A 23,499-nucleotide genomic window follows, 5' to 3' on the forward strand; every position below is an offset into this window, starting at 1 on the left:
AACCGGGTAAGATGACAGGGAACAAATCAGGGTAACAGACAAAATGAACTTAGGCTGTAAAGTACCAATGGTGACAGATTTATCAACCTTTTTTTGCGCTTAGAGCATGCTGAGATAACATGAGCTGAGTCACCACAGTAAAAGCACAACCCATTTTGCCGTCTATAATTTTGCCGTTCACTTCTGGTCAGAATTCTGTCACATTGCATAGATTCAGGTGTCTGTTCAGAAGACACCGCCAAATGGTGCACAGGTTTGCGCTCCCGCAAACGCCGATCAATCTGAATGGCCAGAGTCATTGACTCATTCAGACCTGCAGGCGTAGGGAACCCCACCATGACATTCTTAATGGCTTCAGAAAGACCTTCTCTGAAATTTGCAGCCAGGGCACACTCATTCCACTGAGTAAGCACCGACCATTTCTGAAATTTCTGGCAGTACACCTCTGCTTCATCTTGCCCCTGCAAGAGGGCCAAAAACGTTTTTTCAGCCTGGTTCTCAAGATTAGGTTCCTCATAGAGCAATCCAAGGGCTAGAAAAAACGCATCTACACTAAGCAATGCAGGATCCCCTGGCGCCAATGCGAAGGCCCAATCCTGGGGGTCACCACGCAAAAAGGAAATGATAATCTTAACTTGCTGAACGGCATCACCAGAGGAACGAGGTTTCAAAGAAAGAAACAACTTACAATTGTTCCTAAAATTCAGGAACCTAGATCTATCTCCAGAAAACAACTCCGGAATAGGTATTCTAGGCTCTGACATAGGACTGTGAACAACAAAATCCTGAATACTTTGAACCCTAGCAGCAAGATGATCCAGACTGGAAGCCAAACTCTGGACATCCATGTCAGCAGCTGAACTCAGAGCCACACCAAGATTAAGAGGAGGAGAGAAGCTAGCCACAGCAGCTAGACACACGGCAACAACAACAAAAAAAAAAATTCTCAAGGCTTCTTTTCTCCTGCTTCTGCCATGCAATTAACACTTTACAGTCCGGCTGTACTGTTATGATCCCTAGTGGCGGAGGATCACAAATAGATAAGCAAGTGATTAAACTAAGGACGAGCTCTAGGGAGATGGTAACTGGACTGATCGCAAATCTGAGCCTATCCAAAACAACTAGAGGTAGCCGGTGAACGTGCCTAAAAAATTCTTAGACGTCTCGAGCCAGCCTGAGGAACTAGCTACCCCTAAAGAGAAAGAAAGACCTCGCTTGCCTCCAGAGAAATAATCCCCAACGATATAGAAGCCCCCAACAAATATTAACGGTGAAGTAAGAAAAAGGCACATACATAGGGATGAAATCAGATTCAGCAAAAGAGGCCCACTAGTACTAGAAAGCAGAAAATAGAGCAGGGGTCTATGCGATCAATAAAAAACCCTTACAAAATATCCATCCTGAGATTTCAAGAACCCACACACCAACTAACGGTGTGTGGGGAGAAACTCAGCCCACTAGAGCAACCAGCAAGCGAGGGAATTACATTTTAGCAAGCTGGAACAGAAAACATGATAAACACTGCTGATCAAAAAATGAGCAAACAAAACTTAGCTTATCCTGGATGGACTGGGAGCAAGGTAGTCAGAAGGAATCTGAGTAGCACTGATTACATCGACAGCCGGCCACAAGTGGAAGTAAAACAGAGCTATATAGGAACCTCCCAGAGGATAACGAACCAGCTGATAGCCAGAGACCAGCAGGATAACAAACAAAGCCACCAGGGGGAGCCCAAAGCAAAAGTCACACAATACCACCAGTGACCACAAGAGGGAGCCCGAAAACAGAGTTCACAACAGCTACCGCTCTTGGTGCGCTGTTCCAGCACCTCCACCTGAGGGTGCTCTGTGTCCCCTACCGAGGACATCTTGCTGCACAACCCATTCCATAGCCGCCGCTCTTTCATATTTGCAGCCGCGCCTCCTCCCCCGGCTTACCCCGGAAGTGTAACAACTACTGATGAGAACGCTGAATCAGCGCTGCACTCATGCGATCCAGGACGGCACTGCCCGTCCCCTGGGACGCGCTCCACATGGCCAGATGAGGAGGGGTTTGCAACCAGGACACCCCCGACGCTGCTTCCAGCGACCCCATCTCTGCCATTCCCACAGACACCGCGCAGAGGCTGAGGACCTGGGTAGGAAAAACTTCATGCTTTAACACCTGTGTGTTCCCATCTAGGACAGGAACCCAAACTGGAGTGGTGAGGGGACCGCCCCTTTAAATCCTGTAGGTTCCTGTCCAGATGGTGGGCGGATTCCCTCTCTCGTAGGGTGCTGTCGTGGTGATAGGAAAAGAGCACATTTTAGTCACATGGGCAATCTTATTGGTTGATGGAATGATCTTAAAACCTGGAATCAAATGAGAAAGGCACTTTCTTTATTAAAGTATAACAAAATATAAACAGGACATCGAGTGCGGATCTAAAATTGAAAAAAAAAGAGAAATATAGATAACTATGAATATAAGGGTAAGATAATGTGATATTGAAATTAAATAACCAATCAATATAAAGAGATGAGTAAACAATAATAATAAAAAAATGAAATAGCGTAAATGTGTAAAGCACCCAAATAAACTATATTAAAATGGTAAAGAAAATAAAAATGAAAAGTGCCAACATATGCTAATCTCTATGTGGGTAGATGGGAAGAGGAGACCATATACCCTGGAGACCGGCTGCACGCGGACCTGGTCCTCTGGCAACGTTTTATTGACGACATTGTTTTTATCTGGTCTGGTGGTTTGGATACTCTTACTAAGTTTTTAACTTAGTCCGTTAATAAAAATATTAAGATAATTATAAAATTATAAAATTATATTTTTATTGAAAATTGCACAATTCAAACACGCACCTTCAGCAAACCAACAGACACGAACAGTTTTATTCCCCTAGACAGCTGCCACCTTCCCAATTGGATGTTGAATGTCCCTAAGAGCCAGTTCATGAGAATTCATCGGAACTGTTCGAGGCCTCAGGACTTTCACACAGAGGCAGAAATACTTACCAATACATTTTTGGAAAAAGGGTATAATGAAGAAACACTGGTAACATCAAAAGAAGTTGTCCTAAAAAAATCTCGCCAAGAGCTGATAAACTCTACCTCTAAATCAAGGGAAATAAATGATTCTATCCCTATAATAACTCAATATAATGCCAACTCAAACATCCTCCGTAAAATAGGGAAAAAATACTGGCATATACTAAAAGACGATAAAATCATAGGTGAAAAAAATCCCCACCCATCCTCGTTTTGTCTATAAAAAATCTTGCAACTTGGGAAATAAGATTGCCCCCACCATCCAGAATAAGCCCCTCTCCACACAACCGACTTTTTTTTTTCATAATATCCTTAAAGGTTTTTTTCCATGCCACAAGTGCAGGATGTGTAAGCAGACCACAACTCATAAACAAATAAGTATTGAAAAAGGGGACACAGAGTTCAAGAGGACTTTATTACGTGCTCCACAACAGGGGTCATATATACCATCAAGTGCCCATGTAATAAACTGTATGTGGGGCGCACCAAACGGCCGCTTAGGGTGAGAATCAATGAACACATACGGAACATAAAGAAAAAACATTCTGGGTCACCCACTCGCTAAACATTTTATAGAACACCACAGCGGACTGGCACAGACTATGGAGATATCGGGCATTGAAATTGTGCACCCTCACTGGAGAGGAGGAAACTATATCAAATCTATGTCAAGGGCGGAGACAAAATGGATTTTTCTACTGGACACTCTGATTCCCAGAGGACTCAACAGTGGAATTGAGCTCTTTGGCTTCCACTAGCAAGCCTAATTGCTGGAAGATATAAAAGGACCGACATCCTGGGTAAGGACCATCCCTGAGGAAGGAAGCAGACGTTTCCGAAACGCATCTGTTTATGGTCTTTACCACGATCCGTACATACACTCCAGTCACGCGGGCTGTCATGTGATTCACTGCGTCACGAAGGTCCTCCAGACAAGCCGCTCACACTATTCTCACACCGCGCTGCTTCTGTTTACTAGGACACAGGATCCGGCCCCCTACTGGAGCTTACAGACCGAGTAGCTGCCACCGGCCGGGGCAGCTCTCCGGCACCATTTTAAAGACTTCATCTACTCTACTTACCCCGCTCTGGAGCATCAGGAAATCACCAACCTCCATCGTCAACTTGCTGGTGGAAAGGAAACGTCTTATCTTTATACAATATAGACTGCTTATCCTTAGCGCATGTGCCCAACACTAGCTGCTGGAAGATACCTGTGGGTCACACTTGTATCTATCTCACTGGTTGATTATACCTGCACCTCTATGCATTGAGCCGGGTGTTTTTCGTGGTCTTATTTATATTTATGTTTTATTCTATTGGCTTTTCTCAGCGCGAATATTTTTTCCTTTTTATTTTAGACTTGATTACAATTCTTGTGGCGATTGTTTATTCGCAGCAGGAAAGTAGCCTCTTGATACCTTGTGCCACCTGTATATTTATCTTCCTAACATATAAGTGTCTGTAAAGAAAAAAAAATTAAATTAATTTGTGCAAGGTATAATCAGATAAAACTAGAAATTTCAGAATCCCTATTACGGTAAGTAACAGGTTCAAGGGTGTCCAACCTGTGAATCCAGAAGGATTCAAGACATTTAAGTGTTTTGATCCTGTTGCCACGTCTCCTAAGTATAGGTTCATGCTCCAGAATTTGAAACTTTAATTGTGAAATGTTATGTTTAATTTTCTCAAAATGGGGTGGCACACGTAAGTATGTCTTTCCACATAGGATACTGTATTTGTGTTGTGACATGTGGTCTCGTATATGCTGTGTGGTTTCCCCAACATATACAAGGTCTCATGGACACTTTATGGCATAAACGACATAGGACGATTCACAAGAAACCACGAATCTTGATTCCCTCCCCAGTTTGGGGGTGAAATCATTTTTCACCTTTCTGTACATAGTCACATTGTGGACACGGTAATGTAGCTCGTTTGGGGGTGTTAAGAAAAGTTTGCATCAAGGTTTTCTTATTGGAACCTATATCGGAGCAGCCCAGTTTATTTCGGAGATTGATCGGTCGATGAAAGCAAGATAAAAAAAGGATGTTTAAACTGTTCAATTTTGGGGTAACTGGCTTTTAGTAAATTCCAGTGTTTACGTATACTCTTGCTGATCCTATACATGAACGGATGAAATGTATGTATGAATGGAATCCTTGTGTCCGTTACTTCTTTTGACCTGTTTCATGGAGTTCTGCATTGATTAAGTAATGTCTGGTGGTAACCTCCATTTAAGAATTTATTTTCAATATCGTCAAATCTCTTATTTCTGGTCTGTGTATTGGAAACAATCTGGATTACTCGACTAAATTGGGATGTGGGAATGTATTCCTTAGTGGCTTTCAGAGAAAGAAAACCAAGAAAAAATGATATGCATAACACTGGGATCAACCATCAAAATAAACAACAACTTTATTAATACAAGGCATATCAAAACAAGACATACATTTAAAAACATTTTTTTAAAAACAAAGAACAGCATATGGCCAGTAAGCCACATGCTACCCCCCCAGACAGATGGAAATAAATGCCAATGAGCACCACACAAAGTCTAATGTCAAATACAGAACAATGCACATATATACAATTTCAGATATGCAAACTCATCCACTGCCAGCTACACCCTATGGGCTTAAATTACAGCTTTTGTGCAACCTTATCAGTGCTTACAAAATGTGTATAGCACTGCCCTGGAGCCTGGGACTAGGATAACCCCATTCTAAATCAAGGAATACCACACAGAGGCAACCGTACACTTACACAGAGGCATATAGCCCTTAGTGGCTTTCAGATGGCAACTGGAAAAGAACAAATTATTACGATCAGTCTCCTTTACATATAAATCGATGCCTAAAGTGCCATCAGGTAATTTAATAATTGTGGTATCCAGAAAGCTAATAGAACAAGAATTATAGTGTAAAGGAAATTGTAACTCTGGCTATACCTTGTTGATTTCAGAGTGAAAAGTCAGGAGGGAGTCCAACATGCCCTGACAAATGCAAAACATCAATGTATTGTCGCCAAACCAAGATGTTTTCATGAAATTGGGGGTTAGTATAGATGTATTGTTATTCAAAATCAGTCATGTAGCAATATATATAAGGCGGGGCCAAGTTGGACCCCCATCGCCATAACTTGTGTCTGGAGGAAAAAAAAATATTCCCAAAGAGAAAAAAGTTTTCTCCCAAAACTAAATTGAGAAGTTCTGAACAGAAGTTGACGACATTAGTATAATATGAGGAAATAAGTAATTTTCTGACTGCATCTAGGCCCTTGTGATGTTGTATGGAGGTATAGAGACTATTTACGTCCCATGTGACCAGAAAAGATGAGTTGGGAACTCGTTTCAATTTGTGCATCATACTGATGAAAACACCAGTGTCAAGTAGAAAAGATTTAGAATTTTTAACCAATGGTGTTAGGATTTGCTGTGTTCGGGGTGTTCGGGATAAAACTGAGTCGGTTGATGCCACTATAGGACGTCATGGCAGTTTATTAAGGCTTTTGTGAATTTTGCGTAATATATACAATATGAGAGTGATTGGATAATGATTTATCAAAAATTCCCTAACTTTTTTTGTCAGTAGCGCCTTTCAGTAAATAAGGCTCTATAGTTTAATTTTGCAAGCAATCTGTGTATTGGGGTTGGAAGGCAATGGTTGATAAATAGTTTTATCCAATAAAACTGATTACATGGAAGAAATTATGAGACCGTTAATTTCAATTGCTCCGTCTTTGTCAACAGGTTTGATTATTATATTTTTGGCCCTAGTAAGTGATTCTAAGGCAACAAAAATCCCATATACATACTTAGAGACCAGGGTGTCAGAGAATATCTGTCTGCAAACCCAAATAAAAAATCAGCTCCAAACAGTATCAGATAACAGCAGGAGGACAAAAAGAGCAAACTGATTATATCTAAAAGATATCATATCATTTTATTATATCATAGAAAAGGTAAAATGTCACAACAATATATAGAACCCAAAAAAACAATGCAGACTGTTATGAACCCCACCCACACCTATCCCCACCCCACATATACACTTCAATCCCTGGAAAGATAAATAAATAAAAGGTCCAAAGACCGTAACTCAGGGAAAAGATAGTGCGTCCAAACATGAACGTCAGGGAAGCAGCATGCATGAACCAGATGATCGGGAATAGAGTTACACCCGTCTATCTAACATCTAAGGTGCAATAGTGCATGGCAAGAAATGCAGCGCTTACCAACAGATGAGTGGAAACAAGGAGGGGGTGGATGGAGGGTCCCGACGTGCGTTTCGCGGCAGCTAGAGGCCGCTTTCTCAAGGGAGTGTGTCTCAGGTCCCTGCAGGACCTTCTAATAACCCCATGAACTTAGTCACATGGCCTGAAGCGGCCAATCAGGTCGGCTAGAGTCGGCACATGCGCACTGCGGCCGTCAGGACCTGAACTGCAGATAGGGCGTCACGGGAAGTGCGCACACACCAGGGGAGAGCCCACCAAGTGGTGCACACACCGTAGAGACACCCACCCGCAGACAGGAAACAATAGGTCGCAGTGCGATGCGCACAGCCATGAGAGCATGTATGAGGACAATTAACTGGATGGAAAAAAAAAAATGCTGTGTAACAACATAGCTGCATATAACTATAACATCACAAAATGTATACAAATTACAAAAGTTAAAATCATCCAAAGTCGCTGAGATGGCTGTAATTTTCCCATATAATGAGATGAAGTCTGGGGTAATTTTCAGTCCGAAAAGGGGGACCAATAGGAGAAAATACAGAGGCGCAATAAATCAGCAGAGTCACAAACACTAAATAAAAAAAAAAAATTAAGAAAGTTAAAAACACATCCACGGGGTTGATAAACATGGGGCCATGTGGGAACAGGAGTCTAGGAAACCAAATATCAGGAGGACTACAAAAAAGGGGCAAAGCTTAAATATTCATTGAGGCCTTTTGGTATCATGGTATCTAATTGGACGATCCACCTTGTCTCGATTTGTGCAAGAAGGTTTTTATTGTCGCCCCATCTTATACCAAGATGGAGGGCATCAATCCCCCTCACTTTCAAAATACTGGCGTCACAATTGTGATGTGACTTGAAATGACGAGGAATAGTATCCAATTCCGAAGTATCGGACACTGTCTTGGCCGTGCCAATGCCCCGCACATGTTCACGTACCCGTATTCTTAGTTCTCTTGTGGTAAGGCCCACATATATTTTGGGGCACGAACAGGTGGCATAGTATATAACAGTAGAAGTACCACAAGTAGATACGTTGTCTGATTTTAAATGCCCTTGACCCATCTGATGAGGCGAAGGTAGAACAGCGTAGGACATTGGCGCAGGCAAGACAGTGCCCACATGAGAAGGATCCAAACTGAGGACCACTAGTGCCAAAGGGATTGCTGGGAGCCGGAACATAGTGGCTCCCAACTAGCAAGTCACAAAGATTTTTGGATTTTTTAGGGGTCATCAAAGGAAAGCTGCCCAGGGAGGCCCTCAGGGCGGGATCTACTCCCAAAACGGGCCAATGTTTGTTTAGAATGGTACGCATGTTGTGCCATTCGTGATTGTAGGTAGAGATGAACCGAATAGGTCCATCCCTACCTACACTTTTGCATCTCTTCACTGGATGTAGCAAACTAGTATGTGAGGTTTTCCTTGCACGATCATACCCAGTTTTGATAGATCTACGGCTATAGCCTCGAGCTAGAAAGCGTTGTTTAAGGTCTGAGGCCTGTGCCTCAAATTTAGAGTCAGTAGAGCAAATTCGTCGCATCCTAATGAACTGTCCGACCGGGACGGCTCTCACAGTGGACGAATGATGAGATGAAGATGCATGTAATAGAGAGTTGACAGAGGTAGGCTTCCTGAATACATCCGTCTGGATGCACCTGTCACTATCGACCTCAAGGCGGACGTCCAAGAAGTCAACCCTCCTCTCATCAAAGACATATGTTAGTCGAATATTGAAGATATTGTCATTCAATATCGTCATAAAATCCTCGAGCTGGCAGGCCAACCCATCCCACAGCATAATGATGTCATCAATATAGCGGTACCCGCACAGCACATGGGAGGCGGCCGGTGGGCCCCCGTCGCCAAATATGCATCTCTCCCAGGCACCCAGGAAGAGATTTGCATATGAGGGCGCTCAGGCCGCCCCCATGGCTGTGCCCCGCTTCTGTAAATAGAAATTGTCTTTAAAGACAAAAAAGTTGTGGGATAGGACATAGCCCATCAGCTCGAGGATTAAACCACATAGAGAGTCGTCCAGGTCGGAGGTCCCCAGGAAGAGAAGAACAGCCTCCAGGCCCTGGGTATGGTCAATGCAAGTATACAAACTCTCAACGTCAATAGTGACGAGGAGGGTACTATTATCCACAAGGATGCCATCAACCCGCTTCAGGGTGTCCGTCGTGTCATGGATATAGGAGGGCAAAAGTGATTCTAAGGCTTGGTGTTCTAGATGGATGTACTATACACACAGTATAGATGGATATACTACACACACACTATTGATGGATATAGTATACACACACACCATAGATGGATATACTATACACACACACACACACTCTATAGATGGATATACTATATACACACTATAGATGGATTTACTATACACACACTATAGATTGATTTAATACACACCTATAGATGGTGTGAAGCAGTGATCTGTGTCACATTTTTTAAACATAAAGTAAAAATCTTGCACTCAACTTAATGCTCTTGTGAGATTTTTAATGTAGTACCCAAAACATTTCGGTCCAGCAAACAGGACCTTCACACTACAGGTGGAACACATACCGCCGCCTTATGATCCACACGGACGTTTTACATCCAGCGACGTCACATCCACTGGCTGAGCACGTTTAGGTGTAACGCACACCGCTTCCTGAGTGACGCGCTCGCGCTCGCGACGTCACTTCCGCTTTCCATGCGCGCTTCCTCATTCGTCGGGACGTTCCGCCCAGACACGCCCCCCTTTTAGTTATAGGCGCACTTTCTTTTAGTACATCAGACGAGCGGGGGATACCGCGTCTGATCCCGGCACACACCGCTGCTCCATCACTTACCAGGTAACGCTCCATTGTGATGCACCTTCACCAGCCTATACTTACTATTGCGGCTCCCTTGAATTACAGCAGATATTTTAACTGATACCATTTATCTACTCCTAGTGGTTCTGGTTCCTTATCCACCATAAATCACAGGTATGCCTCCAAACAGGGTCTATCTAGCACACTGACACGTTTACGCTGGCAGCCATGGTCACCTCCCTACCTTCTTTCTATCCCAGACGCTGTCCATTGTGTGCCCAGAGACACGAGTGTCTCTTTTCTCCGCAATTTCACTTACAGTACGGTACGTTATGATATATTCCCTTCCATTCCTATTTTCTATCCACATCGGTGCCTAATACTAGAGGCATATATCTCTCTGCTGGACACCATGTCTAAGACTCGTTATCTCATCATGACCTGATTGTTAAATATTCTAGCTCTGATGCGATATACCATTGCAAGTTTATGTAAATACTTTTGTCTTTTTTATTTATTTTTGTACTTATGTATAATTTTAGTTTATTTTTCACTTCCTGTAGTGATGAAGGTCCTGTTTGTTGGACCGAAACGTTTTGGGTACTACATTAAAAATCTCACAAGAGTTACGAGGGGGGTTATTTCCACCCTATATAAAGACTTACTACATACATATGCAGCGCCCCAGAGTCCTGGTCGTTGCAGTACTGTGGCTCCGCCACTAAGGGGAGCTATGGTGCGTCTGATGGCACTGAAAGAGTTCATCTGATCAGGTATCACAGACACCAATACATTTCACAGTCGGGCCTCCGGGGGGAGCTAAGGGTTCTATTCACTAGGCCACTCCCCACCATAGTGGGTAAACTGGGGGTCAGGCAGGAAGTTAGATCAGAAAGCTGACTGGATTGGAACCAGGCAACACCTTGTGGCAGAGGGTGTTGAGGGGAAGATACAGTAGGGTCTCTGTCAGGGGTGGGATCCAGACAGAGGCTTGGCAACTTGAACGAACGTAACGGGACCGTGCCTGCTCAGGATAGCGGCGGTGCCCAAGGAAGGACGAGAAGCGAGATAGATTGTGCTGAGTGAGAAACGAGATCAAGCAATAGGAGAATACCAGTAGGGGTCGTGCTGTAAGACCGAAGCAACACCCTACTGAGGCGCACTACCGGTGGCCGGAACGCCGAGAGGGTATTTTCCACATCCAGCTTCAAGCAATACCCTAAACAGCGGCAGGGCAGTCAGTCTAAGGCGGGCTGTCTAACTTATATCACCTATGCAGTCTTGGGGGGCAACTTGTGGAGAGGGGCGACTCTAGGGTCCCGGAAGAGCTCCGAGCCTACCCGTCAAACGGGTGCCGTCCCAACCAGAACACCAGGGAGGGACGGAGGATTAGCAGAACATCATCTAATCGAGTTGTGAGGGAACTTAAGAAACAGACACAACAGTTGTGGGGACTTTCTGTAAGCACAGCAGGGAAGGACCGCAACACATAGCGCTAGAAGGAAGGCACAGATTTCCACCTGCTAAGAGAACTCTGGAGGTGCCATTGGACCGGCCGGACTTGCGCAGCCTGGTTATCCGGAGTCCGGACTGAGGACCCAGAAATCTTCAGTAAAGAGGTAAAGAGACTGCAACCTGGTGTCCTCGTTATTTACTGCACCGCACCACTACAGCCTCACCACCACCATCATCCGTCTTATCTATTTCACTGTATGCCCCTCGGCAGGGTCACGGACTGGGCCCAGCCACCGTGACAACCCCAGGGCAGAAACTCAGAGGCCCGGTACCGGGTACCCCTCGGCCCTGCGGCGGTGGGGGCGCTACACATATTTGTTAGACTTTCCTATAAAAGCGACAGCTAAGTGGGAGAGGGACCTAGGCCCAATGGAGAATGAAACCTGGGAGTCGGTGTTGGAGTGGGTTCCACGAGGGTCATTAAGTGAACCGTATAGGCTGTCGCAGCTTTACATCATACATAGAGTCTATAAATCTCCGGAAGTTTTGCATAGAGCGGGGCTGCGTGCCGACTCTGAGTGCCCGAGATGTAGGACTATGAATGCTAGAATATATCATATGATATGGACGTGTCCAAGACTGGCTGCTTTTTGGTTGGTGGTTTTGAGTCGTGTGGAAGGTGCGTATAGATGTACGGTACCAAGGGATCCGATAGTGTGCTTACTGGGATATGTGGATGAAATTGGAGTGGATAACACCTTGAAGATAGCAATTGCTAGACTATTATATATGGCCCGGAAAGTGATAGCACGGAATTGGATTAAGGAGGAACCGCCTGCGAGGAGAGAATTCCTTCAATATGTAAAGCAGGGCCTCAAGTTGGAAAAAGGGGTTTACAAGAGACGCGGGAAAACAGAAATGTTTGATAAAATGTGGTCTCCGTGGCTTGAATTGGGATAGGGTAGGTAGAGGGAGTGGGAAGCTAAAGGCCTTTGACTGGTGAAAATTGCTGGATGAATAGGTGGTCTCAAGTGGGTTAAGTGGGCTAAAGGTTCATTAATATTTTGATAGAGAAGTTCCAATGGAGATGAGCTGTCCTGTGGGGGTTGGGTGGGATTTGTTGTGAATGTTGGGGGTTTTAAAATCGGTAAAACTTTGTATGAAACATATTGAAATATTGTGGAAAATGTAATGTTTATTCTTAATAAAAATCTACCTAAATTTAAAAAAAAAAAATTCTCACAAGAGCATTAAGTTGAGTGCAAGGTTTTTACTTTATGTACTATATGGTGTGGGAACTGTTGTGAATTCTGCTCTTGGGCTCCCTCCGGTGGTTGTAAGTGGTAGCGCTGCTGTCTCTGTATCGCAGCATTGATCAGGTGTGTTCACTTTTTGCAATTCTGACTGGGCTGTTTAGTCTTGCTTGACCCTTTAGTCAGTGCCAGTTGTCCATTGTTCCTGGAGGATTCACATCCCTGCCTGGTCTCTCCTGCTTTGCAGTTCATTTCAACAAAGATAAGTTCTGGCCTTGATTTTTGCTGTCCACATGCTGTGGCCTTATTGTTCAGTTCTTTTCCATGTTTTTGTCTTGTCCAGCTTGGTCTGTATAAGGATTTGTTTAGCCAAGCTGGTATCTCTGGAGATGCAGATATACCCTCCATATCTTTAGTTAGCTGTGGAGATTTTGTATTTTCTGTGGTGGATATTTTCTAGTGTTTTAATACTGACCGCATAGTACTCTGTCCTATCCTTTCCATTTAGCTAGAAGTGGCCTCCTTTGCTATATTCTGATTTCAGTCTGTGTATGTTTTTTCCCTCTCCTCTCACAGTCAATATTTGTGGGGGGCTGTCTATCCTTTGGGGATTTTCTCTGAGGCAAGATAGTTTTCCCTTTTCTATCTCTAGGGGTAATTAGTCCTCTGGCTGTGTCGAGATGTCTAGGGAGTGATAGGTACATTCCACGGCTACTTCTAGTTGCGCTGTTAAGTTCAGGGTCTGCAGTCAGTACAGGTACCACCTTCTCCAGAGTACGTCTCATCGTCTCATGCTGCTCTTAGGCCACCAGATCATAACAGGGAACCTACCTTTGCACCACCATTAGTTGTGCACACGCTCTTACCATTTACACTGTATCCCCTTACGTGTAGCACACTAGTTTGTCATGACAACCTTTTCATATAACGCAGAAGAGACCTCTAGTATTTTGGCATGATCTACTCTCAATTGTGATTTTCTGAAAGCCCCACCAAGGGAAACACGGGGACGTGACCTGGAACGTGAGCTCCGTCATTTCACTAATATAGAGCTTCACTGTGCCACGCTCACTGAATATCTTCGGGTACAGAGGATCCCTCGGGGACTCCGGGTACCACTTCGTCCCACACTCTTTCGGGACTCTTCTGATTATTGTATCAAATACAAACAGATACTTAACAAATGTTCTTTCGATATAATCACTTTAACAATTGAGCATTTGCAGAAGGCCATTACGACGAGTTCAGTGCGCATTAAATCCATTGAGGCGCAGCTATCATCGACTGGTTCTCCCGAGGAACTCAGCTCCTTAAAAGAACAAATCTCCAAGAACATAGACAAACACCGACGTGAGACGGAGAGGAAACGGATTAAATTCAATAGAGACACAGAGGATTACGAGTCTAATCAAATTTACAGATGGCAAGACAACTTCTCCAATCGGCGAAATCCACCTCGCCCTACCCCTCGATCCTCTCTCGACTATTCCACCTCGGGTTCGGAACAAGAGCGAAGCACAGCCCCAGCTGGCCCTTCCCGTTTTTTAGGATGACAACGTCCCCCACGAAGAAGACCACGAGACGCGGCCATGGACGCAGGACGAACTCTAGACCAAATGAGGGTTACGAGATCTCAGGTACCAACCCACTGGTAATTAATATTTCGGACAGAACTTTAGGGGTGGCGGAGTATAATGTTTTACAAAAGGGGTTGTCTTTTTGCCCTACTTACCGTTGCCATGCCTTTGATTTGGAAATGGATCTTCAACGGTTTTTCCGAACGCTTAGGTTAAAAGCATATTTTTCCAATATCCCTGATACTGCTCCAGCTCTATCCCACACGGCTACCTCTCCCAATATCCTTTCATCGCATAGTCTGGGGTTACACAAAGAAAGCCAGTTTAGGCCCCCACACAGTTCACACGCAATGGAGACCTTCATTGGGTTTGTCCAAGACTCGTTTCATTCACTACGGGATGACATCAATAGAGGTAAACTCTTCTACCCCCCTAATCTTACAATCACTGAACGTCAGGCCCTTCGGGGCCTACAGGAAGACAGTAATATAGTAATAAAACCAGCAGATAAGGGTGGTGCCTTGGTGGTAATGAACAAATCTGACTACCTTAATGAGATTTCCCGGCAATTGAGTGATACGTCTATTTACCAAAAGCTTCAAAGGGACCCTACGGCATCTATACGTCAGAAAATTTCAGATATTCTCCAGAAATATACATCATTAGGTGTCTTGGACACAAAGACATGCGATTTTCTCACCAATCCCCATCCTGTTATCCCGGTTTTTTACACCATTCCCAAGATACACAAGAATCTTGAGAAACCACCAGGGAGGCCCATTGTGGCCTCCACTGACTCTATACTTTCTCCTTTAGCTGTGTACCTGGAGAAAATTTTGACGCCATTAATACAGACATCAAAATCTTACATCCTTGACACAGGGGCTTTCTTTAATACCGCAGTACTGGTAACTATGGACGTCAAGGACCTGTACACGTCAATCCCACACATAGAGGGAATTAACTCTGTACACAGGCTGCTAACCCACTCTGGCCTACAAGTAGATCAGGTTAACCTATGCGTAGAACTCCTAACCATCATTCTTACCTTCAACCATTTTATGCTCCAGGATGATTTCTATCTCCAGGTCCGTGGCACCGCGATGGGCTCCAATGTAGCGCCCCCTATGCAAATTGCTATATGGCGGACTTCGAGGAGAGCACCATATATCAAAACCCGCTTTTTAACTCTAACGTTCTCCTATGGAGACGTTACATAGATGATGTCTTCTGCATATGGGGGGGCACATTGGAAACCCTCGCCTCTTTCTTTGAACGGCTTAATACTGCCTGGCTAGGCATTATATTCACGATGTCACATGACCCACACAGAATAAATTTCCTGGACACAATGGTTATACTTAAACCGGATGGTTCCATTTCTACTGATTTGTATACCAAAAGTACCGACCGCAACAGTCTGTTATACTTTACCAGTTTTCACCCCCTCCACAAAACGGTCTATACCCAAATCTCAATTTCACAGAGTATCTAAAATCGTATCGGACTCAGATCTTCGTCCTCGCAGATTGCAAGAAATTGCCTCTAATTTCTCTCAATGTGGTTATCCAACCACAGTACTCCAAAACGCCTTAGCACCTTCCCCACCCAGACCCAGTAGATCCTCTAACCGGATTCCATTTGTCCATTCTTTCCATCCTTTCGCCTATGTCCTACACAAATCTATACGTAGACATTGGCACCTGTTGGCAAGTGCCCATCCGGAGGTCCCAGAATTTCAGGAACCCTTTCTTCCATGTTTTAGGTGGGCCCCCAACCTTAAGGACTCACTGGTGAGAGCAGATATAGGTACCAACAAACTAATACCACGCCAACGGTTCCTACAAAATCCCCGAACTGGGACTTTCCCCTGTCTCCATTGCTCCCAGTGCCACAATGTCCTCAAAGGCACATCCTTTCACCACCCATATTTGGGCAAAATATTTCATATTCCGGATTTCTTTACCTGTGACACGTCGTGGGTTGTGTATCTAATCAAATGTCCGTGCGGCTTACTGTATGTGGGGGAAACCACGCAACCCATACGCGACCGAATTTCGAAGCAGAAATCCACCACACGCTGCAAGAATCTATTGTTACCTATCCCCTTACATTTTACCACCCAGGGCCACAGCATCTCACAGCTTAAATTTCAGGTTATTGAACACATACCCTCATTAATTCGGGGAGGGAATAGGATTGCCCGCCTAAAGCGGAGAGAGGCCTTCTGGATTCATAATCTCCTCAACAGGGACTATGACTTGGCAGCTTTCCTATAAAAATGTATTATTTCTAAGTAACCTTGGGCTCATGGGCTATTGATTTTTACAGGTCTCCGGTACTTATGTATCCTATATCCCAGTTATATCCAGGTATTATGTTCATGCAGTGTTGTTCCTCCATCATCATAACCACGCATCTTTGTAGTACCACCATCTGCCTATAATAGCGCCGTTACACTTGTGTTTTTACTGTTATACTGTGTTATTCCCTACCTATTATCATCATTATGTGCTTGTATGCACCATGACCTATATATAAGGACTGTATTAGATTTATGCAATATTATACTGGTACCTTTGTTTCATCATACCACTGTATATGATATAGGTGTACTCTGCATGAGCTTCATTTCCTAACACCTGTTTTCTCTATTATAGAGTCGTCTTTATTGAAGTTTTTTGCACCACTCCTGTTGTCACATCCTCGTCTGAATCTCGGTCCACAGGACATAGCTCACCTCCACCTGCTATGTCCTACACGTCTGGATCCACTATAGGACTACCAATTTACAGCGAATTTGTCTTTACTGAACTCCGATCTTCCTCCATGCACCTCCCCTTGTAGGAACCTCCCCCTTAGTTATATACGTACCTAGTCCCACTACAGGTGGAACACATACCGCCGCCTTATGATCCACACGGACGTTTTACATCCAGCGACGTCACATCCGCTGGCTGAGCACGTTTAGGTGTAACGCACACCGCTTCCTGACTGACGCGCTCGGACTTTTCCTGGCGATGTCACTTCCGCTTTCCATGCGCGCTTCCTCATTCGTCGGGACGTTCCGCCCAGACATGCCCCCCTTTTAGCTATAGGCGCACTTTCTTTTAGTACATCAGACGAGCGGGGGATACCGCGTCTGATCCCGGCACACACCGCTGCTCCATCACTTACCAGGTAACGCTCCATTGTGATGCACCTTCACCATCCTATACTTACTATTGCGGCTCCCTTGAATTACAGCAGTTATTTTAACTGATACCATTTATCTCCTCCTAGTGGTTCTGGTTCCTTATCCACCATAAATCACAGGTATGCCTCCAAACAGGGTCTATCTAGCACACTGACATGTTTACGCTGGCAGCCAGGGTCACCTCCCTACCTTCTTTCTATCCCAGACGCTGTCCATTGTGTGCCCAGAGACACGAGTGTCTCTTTTCTCCGCAATTTCACTTACAGTACGGTACGTTATGATATATTCCCTTCCATTCCTATTTTCTATCCACATCGGTGCCTAATACTAGAGGCATATATCTCTCTCTGCTGGACACCATGTCTAAGACTCGTTATCTCACCATGACCTGATTGTTAAATATTCTAGCTCTGATGCGTTATACCATTGCAAGTTTATGTAAATACTTTTGTCTTTATTATTTATTTTTGTACTTATGTATAATTTTAGTTTATTTTTCACTTCCTGTAGTAACTGATGAAGGTCCTGTTTGTTGGACCGAAACGTTTTGGGTACTACATTAAAAATCTCACAAGAGCATTAAGTTGAGTGCAAGGTTTTTACTTTATGTACTATATGGTGTGGGAACCTACCTTTGCACCACCATTAGTTGTGCACACGCTCTTACCATTTACATTTTTTAAACAGACTACAACATGGTAGCAGGGGTGGATTAAGGGTAGCCAGGGCCCCGGGCTGTTCAGACACTGTGGGCCCCCCGGTCATGTGACGGGGTCATGTTTTTTGTGTGATCAGTAGTTTCTGCTTTGCTGCGTTTTTGGGACATAGAGCATGTCACTTCTTTCAGCGTTTTTGCTGCGTTTTTTGCACCCATTGACTTGAATGGGTATTGAAAAAAACGCAGCAAAAAAAAGCAGGTATCATTATTTGTTGCTGAAAATCCAAGGACATTAGCATGGACAAAGAAATAAAAAACGCACCAAAAACGCAACAAATATGCAACAAAAAACGCACCAAAAATGCCCACCGCTCTCTCTTGGAAAAACTCCACTTCTCACCTATCACACATTAACAGTTCCCATCACCAGATCACACATATAGCCGGCAGCTTTTGTTTTGGCCAAAAGATTTTGTAAGACGCCACCATAACATGGTAGACACTTTGGGCCGGGCCCAACTCTACTGTAACCTATTATATACTTGTTAAAATATGCAATACAATTTAGGTATATTTTGATTTATTTTTCAATTTTTAAAATGACCAATATCACATACAAGGAACAAATACCACCGCACCATGACCAGACCACATATTACAACCACAGTAATCAAATATTATCACATACAAGGAACAAATGCCAGACCACATATTACCACCAGTGACCAAATAATATCACATACAAGGAACAAATACCGCTACACCATGTCAAGACCACATATTACCACCACTTGGTGACCAAATAGCACATACAAGGGGCAAATACCGCAACACCATTTCCAGACCATATATTACCACCACATAGTGACTGAATACTACAATACTGACAGTAATAAAAAAATTAAAAAAACAAAATACTATCACCATATCTGCCAGTATTCACAGGAGATCTGTACTTAGTATGCAGTGTCTGTGTAGAGGTTATACAGTGATCCCTCGTGGTATTATACACAGGAGCTCTGTATATAGTATACAGTGTATAGTGTCAGTGTATAGGTCACACACTGACTCACCAGTGACGTCTCTAGGTGAAGTCCTTCATCTTTCATCCAGCACAGATCGCCATCATTTCTTCCAGCCAGGTATTGTTTCTGCAGGAAATAACACCGTTATCTCAAGGTCCGCTTGCAGAACACATTACTTAATTTTTCCCAATTTCTACATTACACCACATGAAGAAAAAAAGGCGATATAGTGTCACTCTGCACAGTAACAGGACCGCCCCCCCCCCCATTTAAAACAGTATACTCAAAAAATAAAATAAATACATCACTGCAGTAATAATATCCCTTAATTAGCCCCTATGGTAATAATATTCTCCATCCTGGCCCCGTGTATCTCATTCCTGGCTCCTGCAATATGTTCTCGCATCCTGTCCTCTGTCATGAGTATCCATTCTACCCCATATGATTCCCCATCCTGCCCCATCTGTCTCCATCGTATCCATCCTGCCCCATGATCCAATCCTGCCCCATGTCTTTCATTCTGCCCCGTGTCTCCAATCATGCCCCGTATCTACATTCTACCCATACCTCCAGTCCCGCCCCCAGTGTTTCCAGCAATCTGCCCCAGTATGTCCAGCATATTGCCGCAGTGTGTCCAGCATTGCCCCCAGACAGTGTGTCCAGCAATCTGCCCCAGTGTGTCCAGCATATTACCACCAGTGTGTCCAGCAATCTGCCCCAGTGTCTCCAGCATTGCCCCAGTGTGTCCAGCAATCATCTACCCCAGTGTGTCCTCCAGCATTGCCCCCAGTGTGTCCAGCAATCATCTGCCCCAGTGTGTCCTCCAGCATTGCCCCCAGTGTGTCCAGCAATCTGCCCCAGCATTGCCCCAGTGTCTCCAGCATTGCCCCAGTGTGTCCAGCAACCATCTGCCCCAGTGTGTCCTCCAGCATTGCCCCCAGTGTGTCCAGCAATCTGCCCCAGTGTCTCCAGCATTGCCCCAGTGTGTCCAGCAATCACCAGCAATCATCTACCCCAGTGTGTCCTCCAGCATTGCCCCCAGTGTGTCCAGCAATCATCTGCCCCAGTGTGTCCTCCAGCATTGCCCCCAGTGTGTCCAGCAATCTGCCCCAGCATTGCCCCAGTGTCTCCAGCATTGCCCCAGTGTGTCCAGCAACCATCTACCCCAGTGTGTCCTCCAGCATTGCCCCCAGTGTGTCCAGCAATCTGCCCCAGTGTCTCCAGCATTGCCCCAGTCAGTGTCTCCAGCATTGCCCCAGTGTGTCCAGCAATCATGTGTCCCAGTGTGTCACTGACTGACTGTCCAGCATTATTGCCGTTACTTAGGTTAGCAAAATACAAAAAAAACAAACAAACCGAGTTCTCCTCACCTGACCAGCGCTCCAGGCGGCGAGCTCCCTCCAGCAACGCGCACTCGCCAGCGTCTGACAATGATGTCAGACGCCGGCGACTTGTGCGCTGCGCCTGCGGCCGACTTCAGCTGCCAGCCTCCAATTGGCTGGCGGCTGTTGTTAACTATTGACGTGCAGGCCCGCGCCCGCACGTCAATAGGAAACCGCCACAGCGCCGGTAGGGGCCCGGTGAGCAGATGAGACGGGGCCCGATGCGGGCCCCCTCTCTCTGCCCAACGGGCCTGGGCCCATAAATGATACATACGCCAGTCAGTCAGGGGGGCACGTGCAGTAATGCCCTGATGGCGGCGGCCAATCTGTGCGGTAGTAGCCCACGGCCCCCCCACACCACTGGGCCCTGGGCTACCGCCCAGATTGACCCTCTTATAATCTGCCCCTGCATGGTAGTGGGACAGTCCGTTTCCTCCCCCGGCCCAGGTTTTCCATGTGGCACATGGCCACAGATTCTAGTTAAAAAACCCTCAAGTAAAGGGTTTGGGTGTGTCAGGGTCAGTTTGGTTTTTCCAAGAGTGCAGGGCAGAAGGCTCTGCAGAGCTCCACCTGTGTGAGGTAACACAGGCAAGTGGAGCCAAACAGCCAAGGGAAATGAAAGGCCTGGCACCCACAGCATACACGGCGGTGCAGTCGCCCACGGTAAACGGGCCTCGATGGTGGACTGGCATGTTTATTGGCTGCAATCTGGAGGATATGTTTCCGGCTGTGATCTGGAGGTTATCGTGTGCTGTGTATTTTTGTGAGTTGAACATTAGAGACGTTTTGCTTTGAACTTTGCTTGGTTACTGCCTCATCACTGCACAGCGTGGATACCGGTGCACTTCATATGGTTAAAGAATGCGGGCAGTATGAACTGAGGCATACCCCAAAGATTGCTGCATGTTGGTGAGCAAGCCCACTGGAAAAAATGGATGAGCTTTTGAAACCGGTGGTCCTCATTCAGCAGCAGCAGCAAAAGGCGCTGCAGTTGCAGCAGGAGCAGGAGCTACTGGGCCAGCAGCAGCAACAAGAGCTGCAGTTCCAGTGGCAGCAGCATCAGCGGTTTAAAGAGGAGACCCCTAAGGTGAGGGGAGAACAGCGGTATCAAGAAGAGACCCCTGAGGTAAGGGGTGATCAGAGGGTGTAGCAGTGGTCCTTTGCAGAGACTCGTCCCCCAAGGTCTCAGGCGTATGAATTATTGCAGATGGTGGAGGAATGCCTCCAGCCTGAGACTATGACCCTGGCCCAGATGGTATATAGGGTGGTGGTTGACGGGCTGGTGAGGGGGAACCTGAGGTGAGGGTGACAAAAGTTCTGTTTACCCTACAGCGGCTCCAAGCTATAGTTGTGCCACAGCGATCAAGTGTTGGCGGTGCCGAGGGCCCGGACATTTGGCTGCCAACTGCCCCCTGATATCTGAACCCATGGACTGCGGGTATACTCGCTATGTGTCTATGTATGCCCAGCCAGTCTATACCGCCGCTACAGGCACTGCCGACAGCGAGCCCCAGGTACTTGTGAACGGGTACCAAACAGAGGTTCTCCTGGACTCGGGGAGCGCAGTGACTTTGGTCCATGGGTCCCTTGTTGCCATGGACTCCCCAAAGGATGGAAATTAGAGGTGATGAGTATCTATGGGGAAATCTAGGAGTACCCGACCGCAAAGGTTAATTTTTCCACACCAGGTGGGGACCCTTCCATATGGGTCTGTGTTGGGAAGAGACTTGCCCTTGTTCTGGTCTCTGTGGGAGACCAGGGTTAACCTTCCAAAGGTAAATGTTCCTGGCACAGAACTCGAAGATCCCGAGTCAGGGATACCTGTTATGATCCTTAGTAGTTGAGGATCACAAATTACTCCAGCTAAGTAACAAACATAGGACAAGCTCTAGGGAGGTGGCAAACTGGACTGACCGCAAATCTGAACCTATCCAAACACACTAGAAGTAGCCGGTGAACATGCCTAAAAATCCTAGACGTCTCGAGCCAGCCTGAGGAACTAACTACCCCTAGAGAGAAAGAAAGACCTCTCTTGCCTCCAGAGAAATAATCCCCAAAGATATAGAAGCCCCCAACAAATAATAACGGTGAGGTAAGAGGAAGGCACATACACAGGAGTGAAAGCAGATTCAGCAAATGAGGCCCACTAATACTAGATAGCAGAAAATAGAAAAGGGAATCTATGCGGTCAGTAAAAAACCCTTACAAAATATCCACTCTGAGATTTCAAGAACCCCCACACCAACTAACGGTGTGGGGGGAGAAACTCAGTCCCCTAGAGCAACCAGCAAGCGAGGAAATCACATTTTAGCGAGCTGGACTAAAAACATAATGAACGCTGATAATCAAAAAATGATCAAACAAAAACTTAGCTTGTCTTGGAGAGACTGGGAGCAAGGTAGACACAAGGAATCTGAAGAGCACTGAATACATTGATAGCAGGCAAGGAACTGAGTATCCAGGTGAACTAAATAGGAAACCAACCAAGGATAACGAACCAGCTGATGCTGCCAACCTGCAGAAAGACAACACTACACAGTACCGCTTGTGACCACTAGAGGGAGCCCAAAAATAGAGTTCACAACAGTACCCCCCCTTGAGGAGGGGTCACCGAACCCTCATCAAGACCCCCAGGGCGATCAGGATGAGCCACGTGGAAGGCACGAACCAAATCGGCCGCATGAACATCGGAGGCGACAACCCAGGAATTATCCTCCTGACCATAGCCCTTCCACTTAACCAAATACTGAAGCCTCCGTCTAGAGATATGAGAATCCAAAATCTTCTCCACCACGTACTCCAATTCGCCCTCGACCAGCACCGGAGCAGGAGGCTCAACAGAAGGAACCACAGGTACCACATACCT

The sequence above is a fragment of the Ranitomeya variabilis genome, chromosome 2 (genome assembly GCF_051348905.1).
Source record: "Ranitomeya variabilis isolate aRanVar5 chromosome 2, aRanVar5.hap1, whole genome shotgun sequence".
Classification (NCBI taxonomy): domain Eukaryota; kingdom Metazoa; phylum Chordata; class Amphibia; order Anura; family Dendrobatidae; genus Ranitomeya; species Ranitomeya variabilis.